The sequence below is a fragment of the Bidens hawaiensis genome, unplaced genomic scaffold, assembly GCF_021521415.1.
Source record: "Bidens hawaiensis isolate Kalapana, Puna unplaced genomic scaffold, B.hawaiensis_p1.1 tig00027082_1, whole genome shotgun sequence".
NCBI classification, from domain to species: domain Eukaryota; kingdom Viridiplantae; phylum Streptophyta; class Magnoliopsida; order Asterales; family Asteraceae; genus Bidens; species Bidens hawaiensis.
This window is the reverse complement of record NW_027494368.1, coordinates 31,287-47,399: the sequence shown is the minus strand read 5'-3', so window position 1 is coordinate 47,399 and position 16,113 is coordinate 31,287.

The window sequence follows — 16,113 nt, the reverse complement described above, 5'->3', positions numbered from 1 at the left end:
CCTTACCCTTTCGTTTTCTTTCATGCTGAGCTTTTATGGTGGCAGCTAGAGCAGCATCAACTGCATCTTGTTGTTCTTTCAGAGCTCGCTCACTAGCTCCATCATCACCATCGTTACTATCATCATCCCCACCATCATTGTTCCCACCTTCTCCCCCTTCACGCTCGGAATCCGAGTCATCATGGATCCAGCGCTCATTAGGAGGACATACATAATCAGGGTTGATTATATGGCCAATCATCCTTTTGTCCTGTGTTTCGATAAATTAACATCCGATGCACCGTTTCGGCTTTCATATGTTCCATATCAAGAACATCATTCACCAACGATCGATCAATCACCAAATCCGGTATCAAATCTTGAATAATTAATTGTAGAAAGCGTGGATACATCAAGAACTTCTTTGACGGTAGATTTTGCTGAACTTGCTCTTTCAAATGATCAAAGATGAGTTCTGAATAGTTGAATGGCTTGTTCAGAATTAAAGCAACAAAAGCCGATTGTAAGCTCAGTCTACATTCATCGAAACCACCGCGGCGTCCACTCAAGCAATGAAGCAAGACATGCATCAAATACTTGTAAGGTGGGCATAAACCATTATTGTTCAACATGGACCGACGAATATCACCCCTATAATTTAATCTTGTAAATAAACCCCTGACCAGCGTTCTGTCAAACTCACTCGGGTAATCGTCACTATCGTCAAATTTAAGTACCCGACGAATGACCTCTACATCAATCGTGATCGAAGTTGGTTTATTGTAGCTTTAACCCCAATTACTTTCCTCAACATATATCGCCGTGTTCCAGAACTGCCTGATTATACTAAGATACACCTTAGGTTTAGCAGTGATTGCATAATGTATCTTCGAACGGCGTAAGAAATTCAACATCGCTCCGAACGTCCTTAAATCAGCCACATCATGATCGACATAAGCACAGATGTTTTGCTTCTTATCGAACGGTAATAAGACCATTTCAGCCTGTTGAGCTTGTTGTGGTGGTTGTCCTTGTGGTTGTTCCTGTGACGGTTGTTCTTGTGGCGGTTGAATTTGTTGTTCTTGATCAGCCATTGTTACTATATAAATTAAAAACCGTATATAAGAATAAATAACACCATATATATTCAAAAGAGATATGTATTTAATCTAGTTACGCATATTAAACGATTTAAATCCTTTAATTAAAGTAATTGAATATTCAATTTAGTTAATTAATTAGAAAATTAATTTAATTTTTTTTTTGTTATTTTTTTTTATATATTTTTTTTAAATGTCATTCGTTAAACAATCACACTGATTCGTTATACAAAGATAACGAATCAGGCAATTCGCTATCAAGTAAATAACTTAACGAACTGGACTTAGCGAATCACTAATTAAATTAACGAACTAAACTCTAGTTCGTTATATTTTAAACGAATCAAACTCTGATTCATGTGACGTCTTATTCGCTAAGCTAGTTCGTATGAAATCTTAACGAATTGGACACGAAACTGTTCCAATTCGCTAAGACTAATGAATGGTTAAAATTATGACTTTTTCTTTGACTTCACAAAGTCAAGGTCAAAATTATCAAGAACAATAATAGTCAACATCGTAACCCAGATTCAATTCGGCTATAACCATCGTTGAACCAACACGATAATCAACTCGTTGAGCTCGGAAACACATTGGTAAATGTAGGTGAATGAGATTGAGACTCATTACCTAAGTGGACTAATGATCAACGAACCAACAGTAACCATCAATTACACACAATCATAATTAACTCAACAAACAATAATCAAAAGATGATTAGAGTCCACCAAGGGTATCGGAAAGAGATTCTGATCAAAATTATATCAAAATCAGACAATTAAAAACATAAATTATACACAAAATGGTTTCAGAAGTTCAAAACCCTTAAACCTCTAAAATTACATAATTAAACAATCAAATCAATGTCATTGTTGATGAAAATGATGTCGCCAAAGACATGTATACCTTAGACACTCAAATTAATCTTTGAAATGTTCAAACACAAAGATCGAAAATATCAGAGAGAATTTGAACAGTTTCTTAAAAATGAAGAAAGAAGATGAACAGTGAAATGCTTATTCGTTATCTTGTCTTATATAGCGATTCACGAAACCCTAGGTACAGCTTGCACGAATCAGACGATTCGTTTAACTTAAAGGTTAGCGAATTAGTCCATTCGCTAACTCAATTCGTTACCTTATGTTAGCGAATCACAATGTGATTCGTTAAATTAAAGATAGCGAATCAAGACACGATTCGTGTCATGATTCGTTAAATATGTATAACGAAGGGATGATTCGTTACAGAGTGCGGAAGCGAATTAGGTTAGCGAACCAGATGCTAGTTCGCTAAGGAATCACCTAGTTCGTTGTCCATAAATAACGAATGGATTTTAGCGAATTAAACCCTTTTTATTTAATTTTAAATTAAATAAATTAATGAAATAAATCAATAAGTTAAATTATCGAGAAATCCTTATATCCCGACAACCTAATACGTTAAAATTGTTTCAGATTTCTGAAACATAACTTAAATTTTATTTAAATATTTTGTATAAAGAAAACGAAAATATTTTTGGTATTTTGTAAAAATTTAAGAATTAAAGAATGTATTTACAGAAAAAAATATCCGAACAATTAAAAATAGACAATCTTTTTGCATTTTTTAACGATTTTACCAAAAGCAGTACATATTTTTGTAATTTTGTCGAGTTTGAGCAGAGAATCATATTGACCAAATTGCCCTTCCATCACAGTTTTATATTTCAGCGATATTATGACTGGCGGTAAGTGGGTCATTGGTATTGTTGTCCACATAAATCTAATAACACACATTCAAGTAATTTTTGTGATATGATTAATTAGTTCAATTAGAGCACAGAATATCAGAAATTATCAGCCTCTAATCTTGGTTCATGCGTAATTTGATTTTTGCCAAATCACCCCAACTTGACTTAAACCATTATATTGTTGATCAAAACTTTTGATACCAATTGAGAAATTTTGAGCAATGCATCAAGTTTCTTTTACTGTGAGTGAGTATGCACGAGTCCATCTGTTGGCTTACATACATTGTATCCCCTGGGGTCCGTTTCTTAATGGTATTAAGACGCACGCAAGTGAGGAACAATTTGTATGACTAACAACGGATTTTGATCAAGTCAGTAATGTAAATTGTACGAGGTACAGCAGTGATCAAGTTTAATGACTTTGGGTTTGCTCTAGAAAGCGAGTGAAATATTCATGCATATGAATACCCAGATGGTTAAACCGCATAAAGACTCACAATATCCAGAAACTTAACGCTTGTTATTTGCTTTATTTGATTTTTGGGTGATCAACAAATATAAGGCTTGAGTATGACTGGTTATTACATTTCTGCCATCCTCACCAAGACTTTTGCTAGAGACTAACACCCCTTTCAATTTGGCGTTTCTTTATGTTTATATCACATACTTTACTCTACTGGGTTGTTTTAAGACCTACCAATGCACCAATGCAATTAAGCACACAGTCTTTTAAGCTTACTTTTTGCTGAACTTGGGGTCAAAATAATCAATATACTATCATTTTCTCTTTTTGCTTCAAAAACTCAATATTTTGTGTAGCATAAAAACAAAATAAAGATAAATTTAATCGCCCCAGTTAACTTAAGTTAATAAACAAATGGCTAACCTTCAATCCACAAGTGAATCATAGGACCAAGACATGCAGGCATGTTTCACAAACTTAAATAACCGACATAATTTTCAGCGAGAAAATAATCTAAAAATATTTTTGGTTTTTCTCTGTACAAACTTTAAAACACAATATTTTTGGTTTTTCAGATTTTTCTGTACAAAACATAAAACACATTCTTTTTGGTTTTTCAAAATTTTAAAATGTTTTTGGTTTTTCAAGATATTTAAAAGGAAAACATTACAGAACAAAAATCACAATATTTTTTGAATTTTGAAAATTTTTAATGTTTTTGTATTTTATCTATACAAACGAAAGCACATTCTTTTTGTATTTTCTATACTTTTCACCCCCTAAAATCTAAAACATAAAAAAAATAAGACTAAATCTATAAAGCAATTAAAAGATAATTATCCTAATTTTAGGATCTCAGCAAGGGTCTTCAATCCATTTAAACCAAGCAAAAAAGTAAAACGTGTTTTATCAAACGCTTTGGTAAATAGATCGGCTTTTTGAAAATCTGTGTGTACTTTCTCAAGATCAATTAATTTCTTTTCATAGCAATCCCGTATAAAATGATATCGAATCTCGATATGTTTCGTTGTAGAATGTTGTACGGGATTCTTGGTGATACTTATAGCAGCAGAATTATCAATCAAGATGGGAGTAGTAAGAAACTTCAAACCGTAGTCGCGAAGATGTTGTTGTATCCACAGAACCTGGGAACAGCAACTCGAGGCTGCAACATATTCAGCTTCGGCGGTTGAAGTAGAGACCGTTGTCTGCTTCTTACACTGCCAGGAAACAAGCCGGTTTCCTAAGAATTGACATCCTACAGTCGTTGATTTGAAGTTGATCTTGCATCCTCCATAATCTGAGTCTGAGTAGGCGGTAAAATCGAAAGAATTATCTTTGGGGTACCATAACCCGATGTCAGGATTTCCCCGTAGATATTGCAAAATACGCTTGACCGCTGCCAGGTGAGTCACTCGGGGACTAGCTTGGTACCTAGCACACACACAAACAACAAACATTATGTCTGGTCAAGAAGCAGTTAAATACATTAGAGAACCAATCATAGCACGATAAAGGGTCGGATCAACGGTATCCTCCAATTCATCCGGTGATAAATTGTGACCCACTGGAAGAGGAGTTGAAGGGATTTTTCCGGCAATTATCTTGAACCGGCTCAAGACGTCGTTCACATACTTAGTCTGATGAATGAAGATTCCCTTATCAGATTGATAAACCTGCAGCCCTAAAAAGAAATTCATCTCTCCCATCGAGCTCATTTCAAACTTTGTTTGCATGGACTTCTCGAACTCCTTACATAAAGTGTCGTTTGTAGACCCAAATATAATATCATCAACATAAATCTGGACTAGAAGAAGATCATCACCAACAGTTTTATGAAATAAAGTGCAGTCGACAGTTCCTCGTTTGAAGTCATTATCCGTTAGATGGTCGGCGAGTGTGCCATACCAAGCTCTCAGGGCTTGATGTAAACCATACAGGGCCTTGTTTAAACGGTAAACACGGTCAGGATAATCAGGATCTTCAAAACCAGGTGGTTGTTGAACAAACACTTCCTCATGTAGTTCACCATTGAGAAAAGCACTTTTAACATCCATTTGGTAAACCTTGATATTCTTGTAAGTAGCATAAGCCAGAAAGATTCGAATCGACTCTAATCTTGCAACTGGAGCATATACCTCAGTATAATCAATACCCTCTTGCTGATGAAAACCTTGCACCACTAGACGTGCTTTGTTTCTGACAATCACCCCTCGATCGTCCTTTTTACATTTAAAAACCCACTTAGTCGGAATAGCTTTCTTGACTCTAGCAGGTTTGTCTATTAAATCCCAAACACCCAATCGTGCAAACTGCTGTAATTCCTCTTGCATAGCTTCTACCCAAGAAGGATCTTCAAGTGCCTTACGAGCTGTCGTTGGCTCAACTTGAGATAGAAAGTAATTGAATTTAGCAATATTCACAATTCCCGAAGAGTGTAAATTAGTGTAAGCACACAATACGTTATTGTCGCTTGACGAAGCAACTTGATGACGTGTACGAACGCCCACATCAAGTTCTCCAATGATATTGTCCTGTGGATGATATCCATGAATCCGAAGAGTAGGATTTTCAGGAACAACAACATTGTCAAATAAATTAGTGTAATGTTCACCCAACTCGGGAGATGAGACATTATCACAATCAAGATCAATGACTTGAATCTCAGCTTGATCATCATCGGAAGAGGTAGAGGCACTATCAATAACAACTGGAGGAACAACTTGAGATTCTTCAGTTGTAACATCGGGTTGAACTTCATCTGCATTAGTATTTGAAGAGCTTGAAATGTTCAATTGTTCTTCAAAGTAAGCTCTAACCAGATCTTCATCGATGTGATCAGTCGAAGGAGTAAACGAATTAAATAAACTATCGTAGTCAAACATCCATTCTGGACCTTTCCCTTGTGGAGGAGTTGTGTACTTTTGACAGTCCACATGGTACCATTCTTCAACACAGCCAGATGTAAAATTAAATACTCTTTTCTTTGGAGACGCATAGCCCAAGAAATATCCTTCGATAGCCTTTTCATCAAATTTACCCGAATCCTTCTTCAACATTGTACACGGACACCCAAATGGTTCCAGGTACTGTAAATTAGGTTTTCTGTTATTCAATATTTCATAGCTTGTCTTCTTGAGTCGCTTTACAGTTAGAACCCGATTAAGTGTATAACAAGCTGTGTTCACTGCTTCATTCCAAAATTGAATAGGAAGCTTTGAATCAGCAAGCATGGTACGTGCAGCTTCAATCAGAGTTCTATTTTTCCTTTTAGCAACACCGTTTTGTTGTGGTACATAAGGTGCACTATATTCTCGATGAATTCCCTTTTGAATACAAAAGAAATCCAAAATAGTGTTTTTGAATTCAGTACCATTATCACACCGGATTCTCCTCACCTTTTGTTTGTACAGTGATTCGATCTTGGTAATAAGGTTTTGTACCAAAACCGGTGTTTGATCTTTTGAACTCATAAATAACACCCATGAATATCTTGAATAATCATCTATCACGACAAGACAATACCAGTCTCCAGAAATACTCGCACGATTCACTGGACCAAACAAATCCATATGAAGTCGTTCAAGAGGAGTATTAATGGAATTCAATAACTTAGATGGATGTGTCTTCTTCTTCTGCTTGCCCTTCTTGCATGCAACACAGTAATCAGATAACTTAAATTTCTTTAACGAGACACCCTCAACTAAATTATTTGCCATTAAATAATTCATCTTTCTAACATGAATGTGACCCATTCTTCGATGCCAAAGAATCGAGTCTTTCTCGGTTGCTTTCGAGACAAAACATGTTTCGATTGATGTTGATATCTTAGAACTCATGTTTAAGACATAAATATCATTTGATCGTGGTGATCGCATGATAACCATGTCCTCGGGAATCACGTAACCCGGTTTCAAGATAAGATACTCTTTGTCAGTAAATATTGTAGTGTACTTTTTATCACAAATCTGCGATATACTCAATAAGTTATGATCAACCTTGTCACAATAATTTACTTTTTCAAATGTAATATGACCATTTGAAACATCACCCTCTTGTGTGATCATACCCCCAGAGTTCCCAGCAAACGCTACATAACCACCTTGAATATTTCTTACGTTGGTTAATAGGTCGAGATTTCCGGTGATATGACGAGAACATCCGCTATCCATGATCCAGTTTTCACCAGAAATGGTCTTGGATGAACCCTACACATAAACAAAAGTGATTAGTTCAAAAAGGCAGCCCAGGCCTCAGTCTTGGGCACCTTATGGTTTTCTCTTTGATCATTAACATTAACAGTTTTCAATTGTTGTTCAGCCACTTGGGAATAAGTTACAGGCTTCTTAGACTTTCGTCTTAAATAAGCTGCCTGAACAATGTTTGAATTCCTGTTTTGACATAAAGGTTCAGTTGGAATGAATTTTGGTTTCACTTGACCGTGTGTCTCATTGATCTGAAACACCTTCCGAGGATTCACATCAGAGAACAAGATATGAGTATCATCCGTATACGACATTTGTCGTTTCAGAATCTCCTTAACCACTGGAATTGGTTTAGATTTGTCCCTGATAAAAGGATGAAGATTCTGAAAGTTCTGTTGATTACAATTTCTCACAACATGACCTTGTTGACCGCATAAGAAACATGTTCGCATGTCCACAAGATGATGTTTAGAAGTAATTGGAATAGATGATTTATGATGACTCACATTCTTAGTCATGCTCTTAGCAAACTCATCAGATAATTCAGATTTCTTCTTTAAATAAAAATCTAAATTAGAATTGTTTGAAAAACTTTGTAGTGTATCTGTTCCAATTGACTTAACAAAATTATTCTTCTTAGCTTTCTTTAAAAATTGTTTTGCCTTAGTCAATGGATCAGATGAGACTGATGCTTTCGCTTGAGCATACACACGTTCAAGTTCACAAACCTTTGAATTTTCATTGTAAAACACACTCTCAATTAGCTCAGGCTTAATGATACTAATTGGAATATCTTTTTCAGTGAACATTGTGTCCATTCCTTTTAACTTAAAAACTCCAGCAGCAGATGGCTTAGAACTAGAAGGATTAATGACTTCTTGAGGTTTGTGTGAACCTCAAGAAATTTTCGGTTTAACTGACTTCTTTGCCTTCATAGAGTTCTCTTTCTTTGAATTTTCCTTTTTCTCTTGAGGTTTGTGTGAACCATACACTGCTTCCTCAAATTCGTGAGGTTCGCACAGAATATGATTAGAACTGGGAATGTTATTATTCTTGTGTATAATCTCTGGTTCAAACACATCCTCGATAATGACCTCGTCTTTGTGTTCAACAAACACCTTTTTGCTTTGGACATGAGATTTTTGAGGAGCAACTTGGGGTTTGACAATTTCAGGTTTAACCATTTTTGGTTTTTCAGAAATTACAGATTCCTTTTGAATCAAATCCCCTTCTTTTCTTGCAAAAGGATTAATTTTATAATCATTATGAAAAGGTGGTGGAATTTCAACAAAACCAATACCTTTCTTAGAATCTTTTTGTTTTCCAGAAACTTCAATAATTTCATTCAATAAAAACGAAGAATTTCGAAATTTACCCAACTTGTTCTTCAACTCAAGAACCTCATTCTCAAGCTCAGTTATTTTAGAACGATGTTTCAAGATTTCCTGAAACTTTTGGTCATTAATGGTCATTTTCACAGATAACTGGCTTTGAGATCATGATTACTTGTCAATAATGCTTCAATCTTTTCTCGAGATATCATTTGAGACTCAAGAGATTGTCGATAAGTGTCCTTAAGAGAAGCAATTTCTCTTATAAGATTATCATTTTGATTTTTCAAAGCTTCTAACTTAGAGTTATTAGATTCACAGTCAACACATGATGCTTTAACAAATGAAGTAGAAGAGATAGAATTACTAACCTCATTGACCTTAGCCATGCAAGCAAACATTGATTCAGAAGACTTGTCACAAGAATCATCAGAATCAGATCCAGAATCATTATCTGAAGACATCACACTAGCAGTAGCATCTTGACAATCTTCATGTAACCCAAACATAGCTAAATTTGCTTGAACATCATTGCACAATAGCCTTTGATACCAATCAGTTCCATCTGCTAACATCGCTTGTGTTGTAGAAGTAGACGGTTTCTTTTCAGCATCACTTTCTCGTGGTGAAGAAGCGTTTTGACTTTGACCACGAGGTCCAGTGTATTCTTTTCTTGGTTTGTCGCATTCCTTCGCGAAATGACCGAATTCTTGACAATATAACACTTCACCTTCAATTTGTCAAAACCCAACTTCTTGTTTAACGCTGGAAGATCTTTTCCAGTTCTCTGCATGAATCTTTTAACTTTACGAACGATCATGGCCACATTCCATTTTAAATCCATGATCTCTAAATCATCCGGATCTATTTGATCATAATCCTCATCTGTTAACTCACTCGTGGCAATTTTACTACTCACCAGGTTTTCATATGAAGACATAAATTCCGTCAGAAAAGCAAAGTTTTGCTCAGCTTCCTTCATATTCACACTAGGAGGTGTAGCAAATGGATTAGCACTAGTAGAACTTCCAGAACCACCTGAATTACCAGCAGAGTAGAAACAAACTTTTGGATCATTAAATAAAGCAGATTCTTTTTCACTTGCGGCATGAGTAAGAAAAGCAGTGATAGGTGAGATTGTTGAACTCGGAGGCATACTTCAACCATAGAAAGCCGGATCTTGATTTTCTTTTAAAGACTTTTGACACTTAAGATCATATTCTCTTGCCTCGATCTTTTGTAGGAATTCAAGTGCTGTCAAATCTTCATTCAGAAAATAATCATTCTCTTTCAAAACCATGAGAAATGTTGAATTGGAACTAGGAAGCACACTCTTGATAGTGTCGATTTTATCTCTTTCAGAAATTTCCATTCTCATTTTATCCATTTCAGCAATCAAATGACTAAATCTGGTAGTCATTTCTTCAACTGTTTCTCCTTTTAATAAATTAAAGTTTCGAAATTGAAACTTGAGCATCACTTTCTTACTCTCAGCTGTGTTTCCCATGCTTCTCATACGCATATGTTGAAACAAAGATGCACATCTCTTGATACTTCCAACTTGATGAAAAATATTCTCTGGTAAAGCCATAGTCAATGTAGAATATGCTTTTATCTCAATTTCTAAAGCTTTCTTCTCTTCTTGTGAGTATTGAGAGACAGCTTTAGGAGTATACCCAACAGTATCATCACCAATCATTGGTGCAACATAAACCTCATCAAGACAATATGAGCAGTCAGGATGAACCGATCCTAAATGTGCACGAAACCGAGGTTCCCATTTGGCGAAGTCACTGAATTTCATCAATCTTGGACATTTAGAATGTGAACCAATCTCGGTATCAAGTTGCAACATCTGTTGCATCAACATATTTTGAGACGCCAATGCATACATACCAGCCATCTTTGAAAATAAACAAGTAATAAAATATCTTAACGAATCAATGAACAGTAGTAGCGAATGGTGATCAGTTGTAACGAACTGTGATTAGTTGTAATGAACTGTGAACAGTTGTAACGAATTGAGACTTAACGAATCAAGTCTTAACGAATGAGGAGAATAGGTTAACGAATCAAAAGTCAAATAAGCTAGTCAACCTTAACGAATCACAACTATGTTTAACGAATCACCCAAATGGCGAAACAGATAACGAATGTGATAAAGGCTTAACGAATCACAAGTCAACTTTAACGAATTGACTAAACGAATTGACCAAGTCAACTTAACGAATTGATCACACGAATTAACCAAGTCAACGTAACGAATTACTAAGGAATGCTTAGCGAATTAAGATAACGAATCAGCTACAGTTGATAACGAATCAACACTATAGCGAATTATAATGTAACGAATCAGGTTGTTACAACCGTTTGTAACAAACTTGATTCCTTTTTGCCACGTGGCAAAAAGTTGTTATGGCACAAATTCCAAGACAAACACGTGTCAAACGAATCAGTTATCTAGTTAACGAACTAGATAACACGAATTGATTAACTCACACGAATCAGCTAGCGAACTGATTAGCGAATGGCACGAGTTGATAGCGAATCAAGTTAAAGACTTAGCGAATCGCTTTAAACTTTATAGCGAATTGCCATCATCTTCAAATCTTCAAATATTCAAGAACAAATTTCCAGAAATATGAAGTTCAAACCCAGAAATACATCAATTCCAGATCTGTATTACACACTCAATTGTCAACCAAAACTAACAAATAATATACCAAAATGCTCATAATCGCAAAACGAATTCAATCCAGCACAACTCGTAACCGATTAACACAATACACGAATCAATTTTAACCAAAACCACTCCCCTGTTCACGGACTCAAACCGAAAACCCAATACACATCACAAATCCAATTCACAATTCAATTCCACACAATTGAACCTCAATTATACCTTAACTAAACCAGTTTCACTCTAATCCATCCATAATCAATCCAAAACAACCCAAATTAATTCAAACTCAAACTAAACAGAAAATAAATCAAAAATTATAATAAAAACAATCAAACCAAGTGACTTGAGCCCCGAAAGCTCTGATACCACTTGTTTGATCCCCTGGTTAACACTCGTGCTAATCAATAACTTAGATCAGATTCAGATCTATATGTTGATATTGATTATACGGATCTAACTCTTTTATACCTCAGTTTGATTGTTATGTAATATATATATTATCAATATAAGATTAATATGAAGCTTGAGAGAGAGAGAGAATACTTTTAAATATTTCTGAATAATGTTAATTCTCTCAAAACTTCCCCTTTACAAGTGAACAGTGGTTCACTATATATAGAAGACGAGCTGGTTCGCTAACATCCCCTAGCGAACCAGCTTCCCCTTCGTTAACTTAAATTAACTTAACGAACCACCCCCTGATTCGTTAACATCCCCTAACGAATCAGGAGGGAATACATTATAAAGTCCTAGTTCGCTAACATTCCTAGCGAACTAGACCTAACCTTAACGAACTAGTCTTAGTTCGCTAACATTCCTAGCGAACTAGACATGACATAACGAATTAGATAAACAAACATTAAATAATACATTGAAATAATCAAATAAACATTTAACGATAATTACAAAGACTCGAGATGCAAAACCGTGCACTAACATACTTGCTATTTGCTTACTTTCTTACTTGAATCGCATTCGGAGAGGTCCAACATAATCTCATTATAGTATGATCATACGACCGTCGTAGTGGCCGGTGCCCGATTGCATTGGCAATGGTTTCACCGACACCTCATTTTTTGGTAACCAATGCTCATTCGCATGGCAACGGTTTAGCCCTTTCTTTATGGTTGATTGTTTATGTATGTGCTATGGTTTAATTGTTTATACTCACAAATAACAGTTTTGCCTATTTTTATTCACTTATATCATTATATATTATTACCATTTTTTTGTTTGTGTCAAAACTGGTGATCTACTCACTCAACATGTGTTGTTGACAAAAATATATTTTATACGCATTTGTAGGTTATCAGCTTGGTTGTTTAGCAAGATGAAGATCACGTAGAGATGCTTTTTAGGATACAAACTTAATTAATCATTGTTGTACTTTCGTTATACTTGATGTACTTAACTGCAATTGTTATATTTGAAATAATTTAATAGATATTGACACTTTTAATATTGCATATAGTAACCTTTGAAAAGCTGTGAGCAATCGGTTCGCCCCGGCATTTCCGCCGTAGGTAGGGGTGTGACAGATTGGTATCAGAGCCGAAGGTTTAAGATAGGTCATTAGTGGTGCCTTAGTAACATGTTTAGGAACCCAATACATGCTTATCTGTTTACCTGATGTGTTCTATTTGATTGTTTACAGCTTACGTAATTACTTGCTAGATTAAACGCTTATTTAACTTCTTAGCAAATTGTTTATTTTATTGTCATGCACACACACACAACTCCGAAGCTATGCTTCACTCTCAAAATGTTTTATTACTCCGAGACTATGTCTCATTCTTAAAATATTTTTATAACTTCGAGGCTATGCCTCAATCTTAAAATATTCATATTGAATTTTATTAGATTGCCTTTTATTGTCGAAATTTACATGTATGTAATCACTTGTCGAAATTAGCAAACCCGTGAATCTTGAGGATGCCATCACTCTAGCCGGTGTGCTATCGGAAAATCATGTGAAGGCAGGTACCCTAACCCTCAAGTGAGAAGGAAAAGCCCGAACCCGCACTGCAAGCCAAGGTTGAACCCGTACCACAAGCCATTAACTACTCCAACTCATTCCGTCACGACAACAACAACAACAAAAAGAAGCCCAAGATCAACTACCGAAACTTTGTCGTTACTCAAACCCAACCACAACAACAAACCCAAGCTCCACCACAAACCCGAAAACCCTATACTAGTACTTCCCCGCTCTGCAACAATTTCCAACTTCACCGACCCGTCCAACGAAACCAACCTAACCAACCAAGAACCATCCCCCAAAATTCCCAAAACCGATATGCACCCTACCCACGAAACCAAGCCCAACAACCCCGATCTTGCTTCAATTGTGGTGATCCTAACCATTTCCGCAACAATTGTCCTCGCCTCGCTTTTGCTAACCAAACCATGACCGTACCTTACTACCAAATCCAAGGCTACCAAGTTCAAACTTACCAACCCCAACTTCCTCAACTCAATGCACCACTCATCCAACCCATCCAAGGCATACAAGCACCACTTCCTCCTCCCCCGCAAGCACCTCAAGTCAACCATGGAAATCAAGGGAGAGATTTTATGATGAATGCAAATCAAGCTCAAGTGGCAAACAATGTTGTGAACGGTATGTTTTTGGTGAACCATCATTTGGCTTCTATTTTATTTGATACTGGTGCCGATAGAAGTTTTATTTCTTTGAAATTTGAGTCTAAACTTGCTATGCCTCGAACCAAGCTTTCCCGACCGTTTTCTGTTGAAGTCGCCAATGGCAATTCCATTACCATCAATTCTGTCGTCCGCGATTGATCTCTCATTCTTTCCAAGCACAAATTCTCTGTCGATCTCATCCTGATGAAAATGGGAAGTTTCGATGTCACAGTAGGCATGGATTGGGTATCTTTGCACCGTGCTAAAGTCGTTTGTTTCGATAAATTCATTCGCATTCTGCTCGTCAACGGTAAAATTCTTAAAGTCTTCGGCAACACAACTTCTAGAAGACTTAATCTCATGTCGTGCTCTCAATCGCAAAAATACTTACGCCAAAAGTATGTTCCGTTTCTAGCTCTCACGGTGACAAAAGACAAAAAGGAAAGGAAAATCCAAGATATTTCTATTGTTCGCGATTTCCTCGACGTCTTTCCCGATGATGTCACCGGTCTTCCACCCATTCATCTGGTTGAATTTCGAATCGATCTTTTGCCTGGCGCGATGCCTGTGGCCAAGTCTCCTTATCGTTTAGCCCCGTCGGAAATGCAAGAATTATCAAACCAACTCGAAGAACTTTCCGATAAAGGCTTCATTCGTCCAAGCTTGTAAGTCCCCCTGGGGCGTCGCTGATCGATATGAGATCCGCACGAGGTCTAGGAGTGCGTGTGACACTCGTCAATTTCAGGTTAACTCCGTTAATCCAAACTCCGTCAGTTCAAACTTAAGATCACTTGATCTATAACGCACATCTCATTACATTTAAACTAAGGTTTTAAATGACGCTTGACAATCACTACATATGTAGTCTTTCGGGATTGCACCGAAAGGCAAACGAGTTGAAGCAAACCATTGGTGAATAAACGAAAAACATCCAAACAATAATTATTTGATAATTATGTGTTAGGCTTATGTGCTATTTGATAATATTATATAGAACACTAACTCAAAATGCAAACAAGTTACTTATGCTAGAAAAGTAATAATTAGAAGTTGAGGGGCCTTAATGTAACATATTATTATTAATAATATTAAAAACCCTAACTCCTCTCTCCCTCTCTAAAACCCGATCGGCCTCCTCACCCCCCCCCCTCTCGTCCTTTGCGACGGCAGCCACACCCACACCCATATCACCTTCGTTTTGGCTTGGTTCTTCATAATCGGAGCATCCCGCACTTGTTTCTAAGCATCTCTCACCTTCCTCTTGGTTGTTTCTGCGTTTTTAATGTATAAACATGAAACCCTAATTCTTGAATATCATGTGTTAAGTGTTCATATGCTTGGTTTTGATTAGATGATGATTGATTATGCGTTGGTTATTGAGTTAGATGATCATATGTGATTTTGAACGGTGAAAGATTGTTAGAGCATTGATTTTTTGTAAACCCTAGAGGGTTACTACTGATTTTTATGGATAATTATGTTTATTGCATGTTTGGAGATATGTCGTATGTTTAGGATGCATGTTAGACGATTGTGTGTGCTTGCTGAGTTTTGACAGCAGAGATAGTTAAACTTGAACGAGGTGTAACTTGTTAAATATAAAACCAAATTGGATTAATTATGAGTCTAAAAGGTAGTACTCAGAGTCTAGTTTTCAGAAAACCCAACCACCCCTAATTTGGAGATGTTTTGGTTGCTCAAACGATTTAAATGTGATTAAAGGTCAAAACTGTTACTGGACAGATTGTAAGTTATGTTTAGACAACTGTAACTAAATGTTAATGTGGAAATTGGTCGAGATTGTTAACACTACAGTGTACTAGGTTGAGTCTAGTTTCTATAAAGTCCAAGTTTATAATTTTTGGACGAGTAAAAGTTAACTTTTATTATCTTACAAAACTGAAGTGCAAATCTGAATTGTGAGACCTGCTGTTAGGCTGTTTTGTAATTATCATATCTCATGAACCACAAGACCAAATG